The sequence below is a fragment of the Periplaneta americana genome, chromosome 6, assembly GCF_040183065.1.
Source record: "Periplaneta americana isolate PAMFEO1 chromosome 6, P.americana_PAMFEO1_priV1, whole genome shotgun sequence".
Taxonomy (NCBI): domain Eukaryota; kingdom Metazoa; phylum Arthropoda; class Insecta; order Blattodea; family Blattidae; genus Periplaneta; species Periplaneta americana.
The window spans coordinates 132,079,723-132,104,075 of record NC_091122.1 but is presented as its reverse complement, the minus strand read 5'-3'; the positions used below and the strand labels follow the sequence as shown (position 1 = coordinate 132,104,075).

General features: G+C 35.8%; 1 non-coding gene across 1 annotated transcript; it reads right to left on the bottom strand.

Moving 5' to 3' along the window:
• Positions 1 to 15,626: 15,626 nt before the first annotated feature.
• On the bottom strand, positions 15,627 to 15,699 carry TRNAY-GUA (transfer RNA tyrosine (anticodon GUA)). Its single transcript has one exon. It is a non-coding gene; the product is annotated as a tRNA-Tyr (tRNA).
• Positions 15,700 to 24,353: the final 8,654 nt, after the last annotated feature.

The following is a 24,353-nucleotide window of genomic DNA, read 5'->3' as shown; positions in this document are numbered from 1 at the left end:
ATTGGGTCAGTGTCTCGTTCGTTCTCCCCGTCGCCTGCCTGCCATCCTGCATAATTATTCGATCTCTGTCTCAATTTCTCCAGCAATTGTCCAATTTATCTATTCGATTGCTCATTTCTGAGTCAGTTTAATTTATTTGCCAATAGAGCGTTTATATCCACAATTTTTCAATTCTAAATTTGACTTCGTAGGAAACCTGTACTTCCTCGTAACTCATTATGTTACGTTGTTGCGTTGTTATGTATTTCGTTTATATACACGATACCGTGTAATTTTAAGTTTCCACGTTCGCGGTTTTAGAGCGGAAGCGGCAGTACACAGCGCAGCTGCATACATGCGAGCGTGGAAAGATAAAATGTATGCAGTGTATATTACAGTACGGGACACAAGTATACAGGTTTGAAGGTCACGCGTAGTTTGTGTGATGTTGCCCAGTTAAGCTGATGCTCTGTCTATTTCCAATCCCGGGCCATAAGCTTGAAACGGTGGAACCAAAAATGTGTACTAGTATTGCCGTCATATTACCCATAGTTCATCTCTTTTTCCGGTGTGTTTATTAGCTGTTTTGTTCATATTATTACAATTATAAATTGTTTCGTGTTATTATGAAATTTCAAAAGTGCAGTTCAGTTCAGGAGGTGTTTTTTTTTTATAAATAAGCTAATATTCTGTTCGGCTCAACTGCAGAATATGTCCATTGATATGTCCCCCAATGCTTTAACATATGAAGGAATGCCAACATCCTTCTTGATAAAAGAAAGAATGTGGAAATGAAGTGTTCAGTCCACGTGACAACCGTAACACTTTTAATAAGATATACAGTGAAATGTACATTGATATAGTAATCTGCTAGTACTCCTGTTACCTCCACATCCATTCTAATCCTTTTACGTATGACCGGAACCGATAGTAGCAATTTAATATTTGGCAATTGGCGGTATTTCGCGGTGAATTATGGGGCGTAAAAGGTGTAGTTTGACACCATATCCGTCGCACCGATTTCAATCATAGTTGCCTGGATTACTTCTTCCTTTCTTTTTATCCTCTCTGGTCTATTTCTCTCTTTCTACTACTGTAGCAGCTAACACGCGCATGTGTAGGCCTACATCTTGAAAGTAAACCAGTGCTTAAGGAGAAATTATTAATGTGTACTTTATTCTTTCAACTGTTAATTGTCTGTGACTCAAAAACAGTTCTTTACTTTTCCTCGTAATAGTACATTGTATTTTAATTCATTACTATTATTATTATTATTATTATTATTATTATTATTATTATTATTATTATTATTGGAGGGTTGAATGATGTTCACAGATTATTTCATTCCGTTTATTAGACACACTTAAATTCAACAAGAATTGTATTTATTTTATCCTAATTTTTCTTCTAGTCCCCTGGCACTTTTTTCAATGTGAATATGTCTTTAAAATCACACCGATGTGTTGGGTAACAGGAAGGAAACTTCAATGTAACGATATGTTTGCAAGGTGATCCCTTCCGACACTGTAACTTCGTGACCAATAGCACAGTTGAAATAAATGTGGTCTCGTTCGATCGGATATACTACTATGATGCGAGCATGAACTTGGTGATGGGGAGGGTCCGCGGCGACTATCGGCCATTTTGGGCGTGCGCGAAAATTTCCAAGTAGTAGGCATATTTCTCGCGACTCCCATGTGCTAGCGCCCAGATTTTGGTCTAGATCTGTCGATAAGTGTTCATGTAAAACTCACGGTTGCTCCACATTTAGCTGCGTGACTAATATGGTCTTCTAAATTGCCTCCTTGTAAAAAAAAACAATAATTGCAAATCATATGCGCGAAGACGACAGTGATATACGGGGAAGGGGAGTATAAGAGCGACAATGTTGCAGTGATAGACTGCTCTGATTGGTTGAAATTCACGGATTCTTACATTTCATTGGTGAATAAGACAGGAGTGTAAATAATCGTAGGAATTTAATGGTGACATCAGTAAAAATTTAACGAGACGCAGTGTAATCGCTGTTACACAAAATGACTTGCAACTCTCCTGGACTGGAAATTAACAGTTTTGTTACATTGTCTCGGACATCATTTTGCCAGCGTCTCGCTAACATATGAGTAGAATTCTGCGTTTATAGTAGAAGTTAGATGTACTGTACATGGATCACTCTAGTTTCCTTCGGAACAGAGAGCTCTGACCCTTCTCCCCTCTCCGTTTCGTGTGTTTACATCTGCTTATTCGTGTGTCTGCCTGTATAGGCACTGAACAATGAAAATAGTAGCTACTCATGTACAAAATATACTGTCACGTCGATTTAATAGCAATCTAAATATTTATTTAAAACCAACTTATGGGCAACGAAAGATTATTTTCACAATAAGTAAAACGCATCTAAATTCTTGATAGGCCTACATTTTTGTTTTACAATATATTTTTCATCCAACAACTAAAAACCAATGTTCATTATTTCCTCCTATTTACAGAGTTAAATAGCCGACTAAAAAGAATGGAAATTTTTTTACAGGAATTAAGAATTATATCTATTTCAAAAAAGAATAAAAATTACAAGCAACGTATATTAAGAAAGGGTGGCACATTGTCTCTACAAATTTTGAATTACCGATCCATGAAAAAGAAGCTTGGAAGACAATTAAAACGTATGAGAATTTTGTTTTGTGTGCCAAAAAGGATCACTTGGTCTAGAATCTTGAAGAATGATGATGATGATGATGATGATGATGATGATGATGATGACGACGGTATTTAATCAGAATAAAGTCAAACTTTTGCGGCATGAGGAGAGCATAAACGACACATTACAGCCGTTCTAAAAAAAGGCCGTTTTAGATATCCTTCTAGATCATGTATATAACAGATAACTCTTCCCTATGTTAAAATCGGTAGCACTTTGAAGAGAACAACCGCCAGAATCGCCACCCGTCTACCGTAAACGAAAACGAGATGGCAGTACAGTCGCTAATGCAATTCAAATGGGAGTTATGACGTGACTCCTTATGTAACAACTAGATGGCAGCATAGTAAACCTGACAAAAGCTGTTACCGTTAAAGCCTATAAGGACGAGCTATCTGGGTATATCTAGGTCTAGGATTTTCTACAGGAGATTGAACGGGTCCTTTATTCGTTTTTTTTAAATAAATTAGAAAGAATGTATTGCCTGCCTCTATGTAAGATTAAACAATTACACTTCTGCTTCATTGAGTCGATGTAAAATATCATCGTTCAATTAATACCCAGCCGCTGCCAAAGCGGTCGCTTTTCTTCGAAGAGATAAGAGCTTGTTTATTTATTAGGCCTTCTCAGATACCGCTCCCATGACAAGAAGCGGTGTTGTATGCCTATAGTATACCAATGATGCGTTAGTTAGCATTTTCAAATGACGTGCCCATGTCAACTCCACGTGGAGTATAAAACAACATTGTCATACCTGGAGTTGACCGATGACAACAAAAAAAAGTTAGTAATTTTAATTTCAATTTTAATTAAAGTCATCTTACAGCTTAAAATATATTCGGTAGAAATCAAATTACGGTTGTGAAACTTGGGCTCTTACTTTGAGAGAGGAACATAGGAGAATGAGGAGCTTAGGAAAATATTTGGGACTAAGAGGGATGAAATTAAAGGAGAATGGAGAAAGTTACACAACACAGAACCGCACGCATTGTATTCACCTGACATAATTAGGAACATTAAATCCAGACGTTTGAGATGGGCAGGGCATGTAGCATGTATGGGCGAATCCAGAAATGCATATAGAGTGTTAGTTGGGTGACCGGAGGGAAAAAGACCTTCAGGGAGGCCGAGACGTAGATGGGAAGATGATATTAAAATGGATTTGAGGGAGGTGGAATATGATGATAGAGAATGGATTAATCTTGCTCAGGATAGGAACCGATGGCGGGCTTATGTGAGGGCGGCAATTAACCTCCGGGTTCCTTAAAAGCCGGTAAGTAAATAAGTAAGTAAGTAAGTAAGAAATCAATATATTGATGCTTGTATAAAAATAATAGTAACTAAGGATAATCTTTACAACGAAAACGTGACAACACTGCTTGACGTTAAAGTATTGATGCGTACAGAAAAGATATACGCCTATATCCAACACAAAGGTTTGCCGGTAGGGAACTAAATCATCGCGGCAACCATACAAAATCCGCTGTATCATGTGTTAATATTACGCATGTGGAATAATGATTCCCTACTAGTCATTTAGAGTCGGCATGGCAGCTTCCATCAGTTTGGAAAATAATCCAAAAGGATTTTCTAGTAAAAGTCCCTGGAGTAATCACTTGGCAAGCTGAAATATATTGCTGTAGATGATTGCTTGTAATTAATGTGCTAATTCAAATTGCGTTCATTTAACCAGACGAATGAGTAGAAGCTGAAAACATTCCAAACCAGTTACTAGGAATGTTCGTCTCTATAGATTGGCCCTGTGCTATAGCGAGTGGAAAAAAAAAAAAAAAAAAAAAAAAAAAAAAACAGTAGGCCTATGTCATATTGGAAACTGTTCATTTGGTACCTTTAAAGATCTAGGTATGACCATTAATCATAATTTGACTTTTCACAATCACATATTTAGGCCCAATTGTATAAAACTCCCAGACTAAAGATCAACTTTGATCGAAGATCGAAAAGTAAACCGAGTTCAGACACTTCTTCTATTGTATAAAACTTTTCTGCGATCAAATTACCTTGGTTCAAATGCAATCTAAGTTCACGTGAAAAGGATTTGGCAACATCGCATAAACAGGTGAAATACGTGATGCGCGGACCATGTTATACAGGTTTGTTCAGTGTTGCCAATCTAGCAATTTTAACTCTTTTTCAACAACAATTTCTTTTAACTTTTATATTGCTGAAATAGGGATTTAGTGACCTTTTTAGCACCCCATAGTGACAAAATTTAATCTTTCTTTGTTGATAATGAGAAATCTAGCGACTTTACAGCTACTTTTTCGCGATTTTCCGTATTACACTCTGTTGGAGACACTGGGTTTTTTTTTTTTTTTTGCAATGTAAATAATGGCGGACAATAAGAAGAAGGTTGACTGTTCTCCAAGTTGTTATCATATTATGGTGTTTGATACTGCTAAACAAAATAAAGCTTTATAAAACGACCATTTTCCTTTAGTAATACAGTTAATTGAACATTTATGAATGTACCTATCATATCCATTAATTATTAATGGTTGTTATAAACATAATATAATTATAGGTTATGTTATTTCATACTGCTGAACACGATAGAACCTTATAAAATATAAGAATGTTTGTGTATTAAGGCAAGAAATTGAAAGAAATATATATAAATGTACCTAACATATCTATTAATATTAATAATAATGGATATTTTATTTGCACAATCTGTCACTCGTATATTTCAAACAGAAAAGAAATAACTGAACTTGGATCATTTAACTTAATCGGAGAAATTTCATCAGTCAAAGTTAACTTTAGTTTGAGACAAATTAATCTCAGATTAGACTTTATACAACACAAAATTCCAAGTTCAGCTGAAACAAGGATCAATTTAATCTCTGATCTAAGATTAAACGGTTTATACAATCGGGCCTTAATATAACAAATAATGCTTTAAAAAATCTGGAATTTATTATTAGGAACTCAAAAAATTTACAAAACAGTTCGACTTTAACATTTCGTTTTATTTGCGATGTACCCGCTAAATTGGGATATGTCTCGGTAATTTGTTCTTTACTTGTACAGTAGTGGCAAAAAAATCGGACCGACCCTTGTAGCTGATACAAAAGAATCCTGTGCTGTGTATTGTGTCAAACTGTGGTAATTTCAATATGGATAATGAAGCCACAGGTATGTACTGCTATTTAATGTAAAAATACGCAGTTATCTTTGCCGAATAGAGGTAGAAATGTAATATTGATGCCAGATGAAAATAAAACATTCAAAGTTTTTTCGCCTGTAAGTTTGAGGCATTAAAGGAAACAAAAGACGGTAAGAATAGAAAAAAATGCAATAAATTTCATTGTTACAATTAATTATACAAGATGGATGTGTTTTGTGACTAGAAAAATTTGAATCTGTGACTCTGAAATCAGCTACAAGTGTCGGTCCGATTTTTTTTGCCACATCTGTACATCACATACTAATCAAATTGATTATTTGCTGTGCAACTTTTATTGTATAAAATAGTCAACGGCCTACTGAATAATAGCGAAATATTGTCAGAAAGCCAGCTTAACGCTCGAACATCAAATTTAAGAAATCTTAAATTATTACACTACAAAAAACCATATACTCCATCACATAAAAATTCGCCACTTTTAAAAATGTATTCTAAATTCAATGAATTATGTATAAAATGGGATCTAGATTTCAGTTTTTGTTACATTAAATATAAATTATACTTTTTCTTAATTATTGAAAATAGTTGAACTAAAATAATATTGCTAGGCTATTTTCCTCTATAATTTTCATTTATATGTAGCTTGCATCTTGTATTTAGCCTATATTTGCATTTATCTGTTTTTTTTTTTTTCATTGCTTTATTTGTATTTTCCAGTTGTATTAAATTTATACCTGCGTTTATATCTTTCTCCATTTTTTATTTCTATTTATATCTTCATCTCTTTTTCGTGTTTTTAATTTTTTAATTTTTTTTATACATATGACATTAGCAACTATAATTTTGTATTCTCTATTGTAATTGGGTCTTTGCCTTGTATAGACGAGTGAGTGAGTGAGTGAGTAATAATTAAATACATAATATGTGTACTCCCTATGTAAGTTGATACGAAATCCTTTTCGTTGGGGATAAAATTCTTAGTCATGCACTGCTTATTAAAAAAAAATGGAAGATCTATATATTCTAATTGTTATATGTTTTTGATTTCAAATAAAAATCCATCAATAAAAATGTATTTGGACTTCACAACGGACTACTACGACGACTACTACTACTACTACTACTACTACTAATAATAATAATAATAATAATAATAATAATAATAATAATAATGAAGGGAATGTAAGTCCTCGAAAATGTGAAATATCAAGATTATTATTATTATTATTATTATTATTATTATTATTATTATTATTATTATTATTATATTGTTCTTGGTATTTTCACATTTTCGAGGACCTATTTCTCCCACCGCCTTCTTTTTTTAATTGTTATTGTTGTTCAGTGAAGGACACTTGATAGAGTTTGCCAGCTGTTTCGTATGCTTTACCTTACATCAAAAGACATTTAATTTTCCCCAGAACTATAACAGATAGACGAACAAATTTTTCACTAATCATAGAACATATCCTGCTGAGAGTTCACCCACGATAAGTAGCTAGGATTATTTTCTTTCAGTTGATATTAATTAAACATTGGCGTGATAATTTTATTGTTATTTTTATTTATTTACTTCTTTAATTATTCATTTATTTTTCCTATCTATTTATATGCAATATTCATTTATTCATTCATTCATTCATTCTGGTGTAGCTAAGCCCACCAGGTCTTCTCTTCTATACCATCAGAAATACATTCTACAATATCAGAAAAAAAAAATCCAGCTATAAACATACAGTAAAACCACAGTCTCGTATATACAGTCACGAAGCTCAATATGTAGTAAATATGCATCCATAAATAGTTGCTAACCACTAGGATCGCTACTATCGCCTCATTACAGACAATGCGAAATAGTACCTGCGCAGTCTATTGTTCCTAGTACCCTTATAAACTCAAGCTTCGTGACTGTATATATTAGACTGTGGTAAAACCATACAAGCAGAAAGGCTACATTAAATACATGAACGGGTATTCGTTAAAAAAGAAACATGGCGATTTACTTAAAATCGGGTATAATATTTGTTTCTTTTTAAACCTGTTCCCTATATAAGAATGTAGTGATGAGTGAAACGGTGTAAGTAACATGCATTCTCCCATACACTTGAGTTTCGGTGATATTAGTCTTGCTTACTCGACCTCAGGGTACTTAGAATACTCTACACTCGACCTTACAAGGTGAAAAAGTGCTTTGGCGGGGGTATGCAGGAACTAGCTGCTAGCAGGCGGTGGAGGGGAGAGAGAAGCAGATACTGTAGCTGCCCTCTGCAGTCCTTTGGTGACTGAATGTTACTCGTACCGTATGAAAGTATCTCTCCCGAATAACTAGGGGTTGCGGAGTGAATTGATATTGAATGCAGCAATAGGGCGACCAAAGGGGGAAAGAAGGAGGCTGCTCTGAAGAAGAGGAAGGTTGCTACTAGAGAGGATATGGTTAGTAATGTTCTCACCAAATTTTATTTAGTCATGCCAGGAGGGGAAAATAACACAAGTGCGTTATGCATTGTGTACTGTACATATTCTACCCTGTTGTCATTTACTTCCACCACATCTAATTTAAAATAAATGCGAAGCGATTAATTATCCCCAAATTACTGATTTTAAATTACAAGTAGTCTGAAATTCAGCTATGAATATATAAAAATTGTTTTATTAGGAGATAACATTATGCATAAGCTTGGAAAAAAATTAATTCTATTTGTTAATTCTGATATTTTTTAAATTCAATTTTCAGTAAAATATTTTTATTATGAAAGAATGTAAAAAACTTCGTGAAATCTAATACAAATAATATGCTTTTTATAGTTTAACTGCATACCGTCATCATCGTCAATACCATCATCATTATAATCAGTAACGCCATCATGTTTATGAGTATCACCAATATTATCACCACTATCATCAGTAACCTCATGAGTACCCTAATCATTATCATCATTAGTATCAATATCGTTACCATCAACATTACAGTATCATCAATATCATCAGTATGGATCACCTTTATCGATATAAATATATCATTATCGTACCATCAGCGTATCAGTATCACCAATATTCTTCTGAGTATCATTTCATAAGTGTCCTCAGTAACACAAGTATCGCTATCACCAATACCATGAGTATCATCAATATCATTACTCATTAGGTTCACAATATCAACATCACCATAAGTATAATCAGCATTACCTTCAATGTCGCTAGTATCATTGATCATCAGTATCATCAATATCACCATTAGTAACACCAGTATCATCAGTATTATAATTAGTAAATATTGCCACTAATCAGTATTATTCATATCGTATCATCAATATCATAATGTAATCATAAATATTATCAATATCATCGATATTTGCAGGAGCGTACGCAAGAAGGGGTTACAGGTTAGAACTCCCCCCCCCCTTGATCATTTAGATTTGAATTTTTTTTTTCACTCATCGTTTTCCCTTCTCTAATTTTTCACTGTCAGAGTAACAAAATCTACATCGACATAAGGCATAGTCCAGCTACCCCTCTTTCAATATATTCGTCATGCCAGTTTCATATTTCATCCGTGGTGAATTCCATGTTCCATTATTGTGTTTAATTACATTTATTTCAATATGTTTGATTGTTTCCATGTATTTTCCTGTTATGTAATGTAAAGTGTCTTACCTATCACATACAAAAAATTGTTGACTAAATATACCTATATACGCCTATAAATTATTATTATGTAAGTGTAATAATGACACAAGCATTTTTTATTATACAAAATTAAACGGAAGTTAAAATTTGTCAAAAATTGAATGGCTCTGAAAATAATACGTTTCAAATATTTTATAAGGATATTCATGATTATGATATTAATAAATACACCAGTATATAAAATTTAAAATATCGATAATGTAAATTGTAAACTGTTTTAATAATAACCCTCTTGGCAAAATTCTGCGTACGCCACTGAATATATGTATCATCATCACTGTTACCAATAGGCCTATCATAATCAGTATCACAACAATATCAAAAGCAGTATAGTCCTCAATACCATTATCAACAATATCATAATCAGACACATCATTAACAATATCAGCGTCCTTATCAGTATTACCAATATCACCACAACCACCACCATCACCATCATCATCATCATCATCATCAAGGTTTTGGCATTCCACCCTAGAGTCTACATCTTGTACATCCAATGACCTCTCTGTCGTCCTACAATACTTTGTTTGCCATCCGGTCTGTAATTAAAAAATTTACTTAGTAGACTTCATTCCACTTACGTGGGATATTCTGTTGTTTCTGTAATCAATCACTTTTTGTTTAACACATATTTGATGTAATTTAGTTTCTGGCTGAATAATTTTTCTTATCTAATTTTGTGTAGTGTGCTACATGCGAAAGACCTTTCATTCTATTATCTGGAACCTAATCTTACCTCTGTTTCGTAGTCCATGTTTCAATTCCATAGACACAATTTTAACCCTCTCTTGATCTAATTTTTATGCAACCATTTCGTTTGACGTCGTGCTCCAGTCTTGTCGTAAGTCTACCTCTTCATCTGTTTCTATTGTTGTCTAAGCGTTATGTTCATGTATGACTATTCTGGAATTAATGTAGGACTATATGATACTCGTATATTGTTAACTGCAAGATTCAATATTTTATTTAATATAAAATTAACTCATTTTATATGATTTCACGTTACCTATTACACATTGCCTATTACATCTAGGTATTTGTCTATGGGGCTTATTATATTCTGTAAGTATTTACTGTCTTTTATGTAACAAAGTCAGTTCATTTGTTTTTATATAGTGCAGCGAGACTGATACGTCCTGTTGGTCGTAGCTAGCGTGGCTGCACCAATCCCAGCGAGGGAATTTCACTGGGTTCGGTCGACCTGGCTGAGCGTGAACTAGTAAATAATTCGACCGAAAAGCGAATGGGGTTTTATGACTTTTACACGACTGGCGGAATTATGGATTTGTGATTATGAATGGGGGATGCGTTTTCACATAGCCTTGATCTGCCATTATAATATGCCAAACAACTAATCGTAACCAACGGAACGAACGTCGCTTTATATCGCGAAAAATATTTTTATTGGTTATTTTACGACGCTTTTTCAACTGCTACGGTTATATAGCGTCTGAATGAGATGAAGGTGATAATGCCAGCGAAAAGAGTCAAGGGTCCATCGCCGAAAGTTACCCAGCATTTGCTCTTATTGGGTTGAAGGAAAACCTTGGAAAAGAACCTCAACCACTTAACTTGTCCCACCCAGGATTTCAACCCGGGCCCACTCGTTTCACATTCAGACATGCTAACCGTTACTCCACAGCTGTGGACGTCAAAATATTATCACAATTGTTTTTTATTAAATATTCTATGAATAAATTTGTGATCTATATTCTATAAACACATGAGATGAATCTAGCAGTAGACTAGTGAAGGTAGGCCTACCTTAGATCTATTTGGGCTTTTACTTAGTTACGAATGGCTTTTAGAGAACCCGGAGGTTCATTGCCGCCCTCACATAAGCCCGCCATCGCTTCGGTCCCTATCCTGAGCAAGATTAATCCAGATCCTACCATCATATCCCACCTCCCTCAAAATTCATTTTAATATTATCCTCCCATCTTCATCTCGGCCTCCCTAATGGTCTTTTTCCCTCCGGTCTCCCAACCAACGCTCTATATGAATTTCTGGATTCACCCATACGTGCTACATGCCCTGCCCATCTCAAACGTCTGGATTTAATGTTCCTAATGAAGAATACAATGAGTGCAGTTCTGCGTTGTGTAACTGTCTCCATTCTCCTGTAAATTCATCCCTCTTAGCTCTCAATATTTTCCTAAGTACCTTATTCTCAAACATCCTTATGCCCGGTTTCTGGTACACTTCAGTTAACTCTCAGTTACTTAACTGCTATTATAAATTTAACTGCACTGATAACTTTCATGAGTTTCCGGAAAGTTGAATGTAGATTTATCAGAGCTTGTAACTAACAATTGAGATAACTTCAAGTTCAGTACTTATTGTCATCCATAGATGTCTCCACTAGTATTTTGTTAGTGATTTTTTAGTTATTTATAATTACTTTTGTTTGCAGAAGTTTTCAGCAGTAATATGGCTGATAGGTACACAGTGAGCTCTGTACTAGTAGGTGCAAGGCATTTTAATTAAAGAACCGTGTGATAAACGATAGTGTACTTGTACACTTCCATCTCAATCATAATGTGATTAAAAAAGCAATAATTGTTGGTATTTGGCGTGATCATCGAGGTAAATAATATTAGTGAAGAGAGGGCTAGATGCAACTTCTGTTTCAAAACGGTAACCATATTCACCTGTGGTGGCTATGGCAGCCATACTGATAAACATTTAAAAATATTTTACATTCGTCCATATGAATGCTTTCATGTATTCAAATCGACTTTTCAGAGTCCGAAATGCCATTGGCATTAGTAGAACGCTCAAGAATAAAATATTCCTCGACTGACGTTATAGAATCTTTAATTGATGACGAAAATTAAACTTGAGATGTTCAAAATTGTGTTTACAAACACACATTATTATCCTAATATGCCATAGAAAGTAAAACATTTACCGTAAGTTACGTAAATATAACGCCAGTTTTTTAAAACTATATAGATAATATAGTAAATTAAATTATTGCAGTCTATATTATTATTTCATATCAGTTATAGTTTACTAAACAATAATGCAGTAGCGTCGCATGTCGGTATTTGTTCGAATCAGTACTAACAGCCAGGTAACTATAGGCCGAGCTATAGTTACCAGTTGACGCACAGATAACTGTAAAGATAACGGTAACTGTTGTTTCGGAAACTCATTTTAAACATATAAGCATGTTAAATCATAGATAACTCTGTTTGTACAGGTGACTGTCTTTCCAGAAACCGGGCATTAGTCTCTGTTCCTCTCTCAAAGTGACAGTGCGATTTTCACAGCCATACAGAACAACCGGTAATATAACTGTTTTATAAATTCTAACTTTCAGATTTTTTGACAGCAGACTGGATGACAAAAGCTTCTCAGCCAAATAATAGTAGGCATTTTCCATATTTATTTTGCGTTTAATTTCCTCTCGAGTGTCATTTATATTTGTTACTGTTGCTCCAATATATTTGAATTTTTCCACTTTTTTAAACGATAAATTTTCAATTTTTATATTTCAATTTCGTATTATGTTCTGGTCACGAGATACAATCATATACTTTGTCTTTGCGGAATTTACTTCCAAACCTATGTCTTTACTTGCTTCAAATAAAATTCCTGTAATTTCCCTAATTCTACCGGAAACCTTATGCAGACACGCATTGAACGGCTCGCGAATTGCTTTTCGTTTCTCCGTAAATTAAAGTCGTGTCCAGACATTCCAAATTAGAAAATCTCGTCATTGCGATACACCGAGATGAATGGCAATACAAACTTCAATTAAGATCGGAAGACTCAAACATCCACTCCCACTGGATATTCATGTAATATTGGGACAAATCGACCTTGATTACAAATTATCCCCTACCACTATCGAAAGAAAGTTGAGAACAGCTAATCAGTGTTGTCACGTCTAGTCTTGTTAGTCAGGCAACAAATTTGCAATACTTTTTATTTAATTTACACGAAAACTGTCCATTCTATCTAAATACGACAAATGAAAAAAAAAATCTTTATTACAATCTCTATTACTAGATAGCGACAGAAATCAAGACCCGATGCTTAGTGATTATCTACAACGATGACATTAAAGTTTTCAGGGAAAAAAATTCGAAAACTATAAACTTCCCCCCAAAATTGTATTAGATTTTTTTATACTCAGTATGACCAATTCGCTCTGCACGTCTGCAGGGATATTTCATTTCCATCCTGTACATTATACTTGAGCTCCTAAGGAGGAAACCCGTCGGCCTCAGTAGCGTAGTTGGTATGGCGCTGCCCTTCTATGCTCGAGGTTGCGGGTTCGTCCCGACCCAGATCGATGGCATTTAAGTGTGTTTAAATGCAACAGGCTCATGCCAGTACATTTACTGGCATGTAAAAGAACTCATGCGAGACAAAATTCCGGCACACCGGCGACGCTGATGTAACTTCTGCAGTTGTGAGCGTCGTGAAATAAACCATTATTTAATTTTAATTTAAGAAGAAAACCGGGTAAGATACGTTATTTAGCTACAGTATCGTGGTATGTTAAATTACAAGTAATTAATTGAGAGTTACAGATTAGCAAAATTTTAAAGTAATATTTCTCCCGCACGCGATCTTATTTTTTACTATGCTTACTGTAGATGTAAAGTATGATAGTTTGGAGAACCGCCCATTATTTACTCTTGACAGAATGACAGAATACAAATGACAACTGAGTCATGACAGATTGTTGCGTGTGGATAGAATTTAATGTACAGGTACAGGTGTCCTGATTTTGATTCAGAAAAACGTTTGTCTTATGATTTATTACAAATTTTTAATCAGTGAGATATTACATACGCCCGTTGTTTCCAAAGAGCATAGTTTTTTTGTAGATAGGTTGAATTAAGTATTAGTTTGAAAATATAGGCTACTGTTGTAAATCTGCGGTTTTTTAATATGAAATGTTGGCGCATAAATCTTAGTAAAGCAATAATTAAGAAGTAACGCATGATACTTTCTACATGTGATTTCTTCATTCGATCTACACCAATAGACTTTGTGGAATGGAAATTACACTACATTGCCACGGAAATGCTTACTTGATATTCGATGTATCCAACAATGTGAACAATATTGTAACTTTTATTACAAAACAACAATATAACTTTACTATTTCAACAATAATAATCACTTTCTTTAATTGACTGTAAACAGTCCCGTCAACAATGGGATTTCCACTCCACACAGCAACAGAGTATTCGTTATTGCACTCCACAGACGACAATGACAATTTGCTTGGATTATTGAGAACAACAATGTACTGCTAATTTTAACTAATGTTCACAAAGCACTATTTACAAATCAGAACTGTCGGTTCTCAGTTCACAGTTCGTTTGCCTTGGCTAGTTCTTCTAGCTCAGTCACTCGAGTTCACAGTATCTCGAACCCCAGACCTTCAGAGACAATCCGCTGAACTTCGAACTCAGGTCCCCCAACTGCGGTCCACTGCACTCAAACTCAGGACTTCAGGCTCCACAGTTACGGACACAACTCAAGTCGAACTCCGATCTCGAAGCTGGCTTCACTGCTACACAAGACTGGCTGGCTTGCTGTTCAACGACTACAACAACAACTGCTCAAGTTCACTCGCGTGTCGTATTTTATAACCAAATCATAGTTTCGAGAAATTACGATTTCGCGATCTATCGACAGATGCCTAGAAGATGACGCCTATCCAGACTTCTCTGGATTTCTCCCCTCAGTCACCAGCTGCTTATTGCTCTCTGCCGCGGACTAGAGTGCCGTCGTTTCCCTTACGTCGCGCCCCTCCAGACCCGAGCGGCTGCAGCCTTCTTTGCCGCGTTTTCTTGTGCGCCCCGCCCTCTGCGGGACGCGTGATCGAGCCTCGACGTGGCTGTCACATTATATTACGATCTTCAATACAGTGTCAAAATATCTTTAATGGGTCAAGAGAAAAGGTTTAGAATAGAATTAACAAAATGTCTCCATATTTATACTTTCCACTCAACTGATGAAATTTTCCATGTTAGTAAAACGTAATGGATTGTCTACATGTAGATAATAAGTGTTAGAATATGAATAATTTGTCGGTTTACAAGCAAAACGGATTAATTAATATTTGAGGAGAAAAATTCGCTCCGGCGCCGGGGATCGAACCCGGGTCCTTGGTTCTACATACCAAGCGCTCTGACCACTGAGCTACGCCGAATTCAATCCACAGCACCGGACCGAATCCTCCTCCTTCAATGTTTCCCTTTGTGGCCTGACTCCAAGTTAGGCATATATGTTGACGTATATGTCCAGTGTCAACTGGAGCGAATTTTTCTCCTCAAATATTGTCAATATCACAGATATTATTATGTAGGACAAATTAATAAAATGAATCTATAAAACGGATTAAGTCAAAAATATTACTGATGAGGAAAGGGCGTATATGTAAAGACTTAGAAAAAAAATTTGTCGCATAGACTATAAATCCCAGAAAGAAAACAATGCGCATGATCAGAGGACGAGCGACCTGGTTCACAAGAGAACGACTGATTGAGGTAATAAAATTAATTTTGTTTCATTGTATATCTGATCATGCGCACTGCCTCTTTTCTGGGACTTTTAAAGTATCTCTGCGACAAAACTTTTTTTCTAAGACTGTACATTATGTATGTTTATGAACTTGGAATTCGAAAATTAACTACACATAAAGGGAAACGACTTGCTAAAAATATTATGTTGAGGATTCAGTTTCGTAGCCACCGGGGTAGCTCAGTCGGCTAAGGCGCTTACCTGCCGATCCGGAGTTGCGTTCGGGCACGGGTTCGATTCACACTTGGGTTGATTACCTGGTTGGGTTTTTTTCCGAGGTTTTCCCAAACATAAGGCAAATGTCAGGTGATCTATGGCGAATCCTCGGCCTCATCTCGCCAAATATCTCGCTATCACCAATCCCATCGACGCTAAATAATCTCGTAATTGATACAGCGTCGTTAAATAACCAAGTAAAAAAAAAGATACAGTTTTGTTAAAAGCTTTCAAAACGCCTTTTTCTCAAAGGTAATATTTTCTTACTTAATATGTTTTGCTTGTAAGCCGACCATTTATTGTCATCAACTTGTTCATATTTAACGTGGTCCTCACATTCTTGTATATGGTGCCTTCACCACATTTATGAAAATGTAAGTAAGTAGTAAATGTAAATAATAAATTTAAATTTAAAAATACATACTAAAATGTAGGCCTACACAGTGTATCAGAAATACGGCCATACTTTTGATTGCATCGTGTGATAACAGTATTAGTGTTACAAGAAATATGACATTACTGTTCGAAAGACAATTCTTCAAATTAAACAAGTCACTTACAACAATACTAACCAAGTCATTTTATTACTTCAAACTGTTCACTATTCAAATCCAAAGAATAATTGGGAACGCTTTGGGAAGCCATTAATTGATTTGTGATATATGCCCACTGGAATAGCATAAATTTCTTCGTCAATTGCTACTTTCAGGAGGTTTTCCTTCCTGGATGCTTGCCGTTGCCAGCAGTCGTTTTCTCTCCTTACCCTCAGTCGACGGCTGCAATGCTACGTTAAATCACGTCTCGCCAGTCTTACGGCTTCAAGATCGCTACCGTATGATATTGCCCACACTGCAACTGTAATTAATTTGCTGTTGCATGTTCAGCGCCATCTTGACTATTGACGAAGCTGAGCGTTGCTGTGGTGTGGTATTGCTGTTACTTGAAATGCCTTTCCAACAGTAATGCCATATTTTCTGTAACAATAATACTGTCATCAAACAATGAAATCAAAAGTATTGCCATATTTCTGATACACTCAAATGTAAATACTAAAATTGGTGGCCGTCATTTCGGATATCTGTTGTAAGGTACAAAATGGTATACTTAAAAAAAAGTCACTGACATGAGAAAAAATGCTGAAAAAATTCTACAGTTTACAGTTAGGGCACAAATGCAGGTATATTATACTATAGTTCGGTTCTCTGCACATACATCTTATATCATAATCATGAGATCGAAATCTGCTATTTGCCGGAGGGTTTGGATAGGTGGAATGATATATCCAGGAACTCTAAACCGTCAGCTCATCCAGACGTCCAGAATTGTTGGGATGATATAATTATTAGGCACATCCTAGAATCTCTTGTAACATCTTGTACATCAGAAACAGACCAAGCTCGGCTTTTGGCTGTACAAGAAAAAGAAGCGGGTTCCTGGCTACAAGCTCTACTTCCCCAAATATTGGAACACAGATGGATAACTAATCTTTTAAGACTGCAGTCGCTCTATGTCTTGGATGCAGAATCTGCCAACCACATAAATGTGTATGTGGGGAAGTTGTCGACACTTACGGTCATCATGCTCTGAGCTATGTCAAGAATAAGGGACGTTTTTTAGCCATTCAACATTTAACGACATAAGAGAGCATTAACATCTTCTGGTATCCCTGCTATTTTAGAACCCACTGGGATTAGTCGCACGGATGGAAAGCGCCCTGATGGATTAACTTTGGTCCCATGGAGCAGAGGAAAATAGCTAATGTGGGATACGACATGCGTGGACACCTTAGCTCCATCGCACTTGCCATCAACTTCTAAAATCGCAAGCTCTGCAGCAGAATCTGCCCTACGCAGTAAACGTAGTATATACGTACATCTAGTAGACAATTACATCTTCATCGTCTTTTCTGTCGAAACAATAGGCTCCTGGTGTAAAGAAGCAGAAGACCTGCTTTCCGAAATTGATAGAAGTTTGGTGACTATTACTGGAGACCTTCACTGCCCAATATCTACGGCAACGAATAGGAATAGCCATCCAACGTGGAAACGCAGCCAGCATTTTGGGAACCTTTCCAGATGCCAATTCTCTGGATGAGATTTTTCTTATTCGAATATCTGAAGTGACTGTAGTTTTCTTTTCCTAAGATATTCATATAAAAAATCAGGAGTCACAATGAAATTTTGTATTTACACATATTTAAACTGGAATATATGAAGTATAGTATACCTTATAAGCAGACAGTGTATGCGGGGTGACTTAAGGGAAAGTGAAGTTGTTTCGTATTAGAGTATATGGCACGTGCCGCGTCGTCAGTCTTTTGTGTACCTGGCGACTACAGCAGAGTACAGAACGAAGCACCCCGGTCCGTTCATAGTAATATTGCAACGCAATGCGTGCAGTTGTGTTATCCTGCTCAAGTATTTAGTACGCGTTCAATAGTGTTGTGCTGATCCATTCATGATTGCGAAGGCAAAACGTTCAATTCGCTGGGAGATACGAAGTGCAATTGAGAAGTATGGGAGTGACATTTTATGTCTTAACGAAGGCAATATCGTGTGTAATGTATATAAAATTGAAATAAAAAGCAGAAAAACTCAGGGTACAGAGAAACATTGCAACAGCACATCGCACAGGAAATGCTTTGAAATGAAATCTGAGGAACCATCTACATCATTATCATCATTTAGTTGTGCGGGTCTAAACGAAACATTTTGCAAAGACAAGTGCAACATGATGCTCAGTGCAAATATTCCTCTAAAGAAATTGAGTGATCCCCATTTTAGAGGTTTTCTTCAGAAATTCTCACGATACAAAAACTGTTGAAGCGATAGACGAAGACGATTCAGATTCGACAACTTACGAGAATTATATCAACGCTAGTAATTCCATCAATGACGAGGTATGTGCTACTCAGTACATAATTTTTATTTTCCTTTTGACTGTACGGAGATACAGTAGCATGATGACATCGTCTGTTTACGTTTAAAACCTGTTGGGCCAATAGTCTGAATGAAAAAAATGTAACATATAGTAAATGTGCGCCTACTTTCAACGATAAATCATCCCGCATCCACTGTCTACTTATATTAATTATCTCAGGACTCAGGAGGAAATACAATTCCATAGGCAAGAGCGGTAACCGCTAAACCACAAAAAAAGACTAAAGGACATGTGATATGAACACTTGGTCAATAATTATGTACTATTCATCGTGTGAGCGAAGACTGTCTTGAAATTAACCGCATCCGCCCATTTTGCTTATCTTGACCGCTTTTTTCACTTTGTAGTTAATGCATTAAGTTTGCGTTATGGTAACCTTTCCTTTAACACCCACAATCCACAGTGATCTAATTAAAATACAGCTCGTGCGAAAGATCTGAAAGCTTCGAGACCGTTGAAATTTAAACGGTAGATAAGTTAACGGTTTCTTGTCAGGCGTATATTCCACTTGGAAGTCCACACTTGTGGAGTAACGGTCAGCGCGTCTGGCCGCGAAACCAGGTGGCCCGGGTTCGAATCCCGGTCGGGGCAAGTTACCTGGTTGAGGTTTTTCCGGGGTTTTCCCTCAACCCAATAAGAGCAAATGCTGGGTAACTTTCGGTGTTGGACCCCGGACTCATTTCACCGGCATTATCACCTTCATTTCATTCAGACGCTAAATAACCTAGATGTTGATACAGCGTCGTAAAATAACTCAATAAAAAAATCCACTTGGGAAACATTTCTCTCTTTGTCAGTCAGTCGCTTGCTCGCTATAATATGCGCTTGTAGTAGTCCCCTGCATTATTTTACGGAAATATTCACTCGTAGCATTTGTGTGTGTAATACTCTACCAGAAATATCGTGTATATAGTGTTAGAGTGCGTGCGTGTATATATGGTATTGGTATTTAAATTGTGTATATAGATTATATAGAGATATTTAAATCGTGTAGGCCTATATAGAGTTAGAGTGCGTGTGTGTATAGACAACATTTCAATTGTGTATATGCAGTTAGTTTAACGGTCTTACTAATAAAAACTCTATATACAGACGTTTAACTGTCTTATACTTATACAATGAGTAGCTCGTTTATAAGTCGTGTGTAAATTCCTTACTAATAATCATTACATACGTCGTGTATAACAGCATAACAGTTACACAGCTACGTCATAGTTTCGTCATTACTTCATTACGAAAGGTAATTGAATTCTGAGATTCTCTATTGCATCCGGTAGAGCGCTTTAGTGTGTCGTGTTAAGAATCGATAGTACAACTGGCTCTGATCGATTACCACACTATATTTTGGTCAAAGAGTACAAGCTACAGCAATAATATTCTACTTATTCTGTGCTCTTTGGTGTGTTCTTCTGTGGTTACAAGGGATCCATCATCATAAAATGACAGTCGATACGAACAGCTGTTAGAGGGGCGGCCATTTTTGCTCTATATTCAACGCTTAAACAAGGGGCTTCGTATATATAACTACTGCAAAGCAATTCCCATTGTATAATTACAGATTTTTTATACACCCATCGCTTATGCAGGGTTTATTAGTAACGTTTTCTGTCTCAACGATGCATAAGTCTCGTATAAAAACTATACACGGTTTATTAGTAAGACCGTAAGTGTTTATAAGTTGCAATTAACTTAGACCTATTGTTACGGGAATTCTTGAAAGTGCCAGGCATATCCGACTTAGACTTTCCCCTTATCACCCCGAATTAAGCCCGATCGATAACATTTGGTCGATAGTGAAGGGATGGGTTGCTTCCAGAAACAGATTGTAAATTAAGAGAATTATGAGAGCAGAAATTTAACAGTATGACTGAATTCGATTTGCGTCCTTTTTTTGAAAATGTTAAAAAAAAAAAAAAGAAGAAGATGATTATATGGACCGGGAAGTACTGTTTGATGACGTCATAGACCCAATTATCATAAATCTCGGTGGTATCAGCGATGATGACAACGATGAGGGTGATTTCAGCTATGACGATGAAATGGAAGGGATAGCAGAGCTTGAAGACTCCGATTAGCAGCTCAAGGTCAATATTTTCAGTTAGATTTTTAGAGCGTATTTGTTGTTGTTTGCACTCTGCCCTCCGCTTCTTCCCTGTGATGTCAGCCAGGCTTTCAGATCTTTTGCGCGAGCTGTACATGTGGTTCTTTGTCAATCTTCTTTCCGTATTCTTAATTGCGTCATCACAAGGATGTGGATTTTACATACACGTATTTTTCCTTACACATTATGCTATGCGTACTCTCTTCTTTATTAATCTGGGCAAGTAGACCTAAATGATGTTTTAACTACTCGGTACCTATGTTCAATAAGTTATTTGTGGTGTATCAAAACACCTATACTGCTCTGTTTTGATAACAAGCTTATGGAAGCGCGCCTGCCAATAGCCAAATATCCAGGCCGGAAATAAATTAATTGTTTAACCGGTAATATTCTTTGTGTGAAATTTTCCGCAGCAAAGGCGGTGTGATTTCCCTGAATGCCTCCCTAACAGCTTGCTTCAAATCTTCAATTGTCTGGTATCCATGTTTCCAGACATGCTGCTTAATTATTCCTCAAAGGGAAATCACACCGCCTTTGCTGGGGAAAATTTCATACAGGACATGACGCCGCATCATTTTGTGCGGTGACAATGATGGTGCCCATACTAAACAAGCTGGACCGTAAAGACGTATCAACCATTGTCACACATCTGCTATGACATGTTCAAAATGGATGCACATCAACATACAAACAAGGTGGGGGGGGGTAATAAGACTTTCGGATCTTACTGTACATCTATTATCAGGCAGTACATTTCACTTGACCATATGTGTCAGAGGAAGAACAATTGTTCGTATACATCTGAAGTCTGATTAGTGAAATATGTATATTTTTTATTGGGTTTATTTTACGTCGCTGTATCAGCATCTAGGTTATTTAGCGTCTGAATGAAATGAAGGTGATAATGCCGGTGAAATGAGTCCGGGGTCCAGCACCGAAAGTTACCCAGCATTTGCTCGTATTGGGTTGAGGGAAAACCCCGGAAAAAACCTCAACCAGGTAACTTGCCCCGACTGGGACTCGAACCCGGGCCACCTGGTTTCGCGGCCAGACGCGCTGACCGTATATATATATATATATATATATATATATATACACACACGCACACACACACACACACAATGAAGGTGAAAAGGAATTGGCCACCCTATCCCATTATCTCCTGGCCTAGTTACCTCATAACAAGTGGTGCCTTCTCGGTATCACTGGTGAGGTTCAGATCTGTTTTCGGTCAGTTTACTAAATAACATAAAACTATTTTCTCTCTCCCAGTATCATTACTTAAAAATAACTTTATATAAAATCTGATTCAAATAAATAAAATATGAATGAAAGCAAGGGGCTTTTTCCTATGGAAATTGCATTTTCTGTTTAAGTTCGAAACCTACTTAATATTATTAATATTATATTATTTCACTGGTGAATTTTAATAAGTTAAGTAGTTGTTACTAACAGATTATATTTCTACACAAGTTCAGCATATCACACAAGCCGTGGGTTCTATTATAGTTATTAACATTATTCTAATGCAAACACTGGAGTTCCGCCGACGAAAACATCGATAAGAGCACGAGAGATAAAACGTTCTACCAGTTTCGTCACGCCGAGTATCTAGAAGTGTTGACAGCTTGAAAGTCGTGGATGCGCCACATGCACTGTTATTTCATCAGTGGCAATAGTGACGTTTCAAACTGTTGTATGGTGCAATCCATATTACTGCTCCCTCCTTCCAAACAGTAAGATCTGCGGCAGAAGTTACGGGATACCAGCAGGAAACTACAGCAGACATAATATATATATATGAATTCCAGTAAATGAGAAATATTAATTACCGAACACAGACTATTGCACAACGGTTAAGATCAGCAGCTTAAATTTGCTTGAGGCTATGGCCTTGAATTCAAATCTCGTCTAGGGCTTGGTTGTGAAGTCTTAGCTATCTCAAGATTGGCCTCGTCCTAATTTCATATCACCATATGTCTGTTTATTGTAGGTAAAGGGATGTTGTAACTGTAGATTTGAGGTAAACTTTCGCTAGAATTAAGAAAAATCTTTATCAGTAAATGGATTCATAGAGTAGTGAATAGAATGATTGGATTAGTTAATTGGATGATTGACTGGACGATTGATAAGATTTCTTGTTTGGATTTTTTTACTTGATTGGGTTCATTGCTTAATTTGTTTTTCTCGCTTTGCTTTTCTTGTTTTATTTTTCTTTCTTTATTTGTTTTTCCTGCTTCAATTGTTTTTCTGCTTCATTTGTTTTTCCCGCTTGATTTATTTTTCTTGCTTCGTTTGTTTTTCTTGCTCTATTGGATTTCTTGCTTGATTGGATTCATTGAATAAGACATCGATTGGATCAGTTACATGGTTTATTACATATAATGCTTGTATAGATTGATTGATTAATTAATACAAGTTATTGGTTGGATTCATTATTTGATTGTTTTATCCATCTTATTATTTTATTGATAGCCTATAGGTTGTTTTCATTATTGATTGAATTTTCCCTACATTAACTTTAGTTAAGTGATTGGTTGATTGATTGATTGATTCATTTAGTGTGTCAATTGAGTGATTCATTTAGTGTATAGATAGATTGATTTAATTATTAATTAATTCATTTAGCGCATTCATAGTGTGTATATATATATATATATATATATATATATATATATATATATATATATATATTGATTTAGTGTGAAGATTGATTGGTTGATTGATTTAATGTACACATTCATTGATTGGTCGACTTAGTATACTGATTGATTGATTCATTCATTCATCCATTCATTGTATGGATTGTTTGATTCAGTTTGTAGATTTATTTATTTATTTATTTATTTATTTGTCTATTTATTTATTTGTCTATTTATTTATTTTTCATTGAATTTTACATTGATGATCTCAGGGATCCTGAAATACAACAAAACGTTAAAAAGAAAACGTGGCAAGTATTATAATTAAGCAACAGATATTATATTACTTTTGAATTTTTCTTTATCACTACTTATTTAATTATT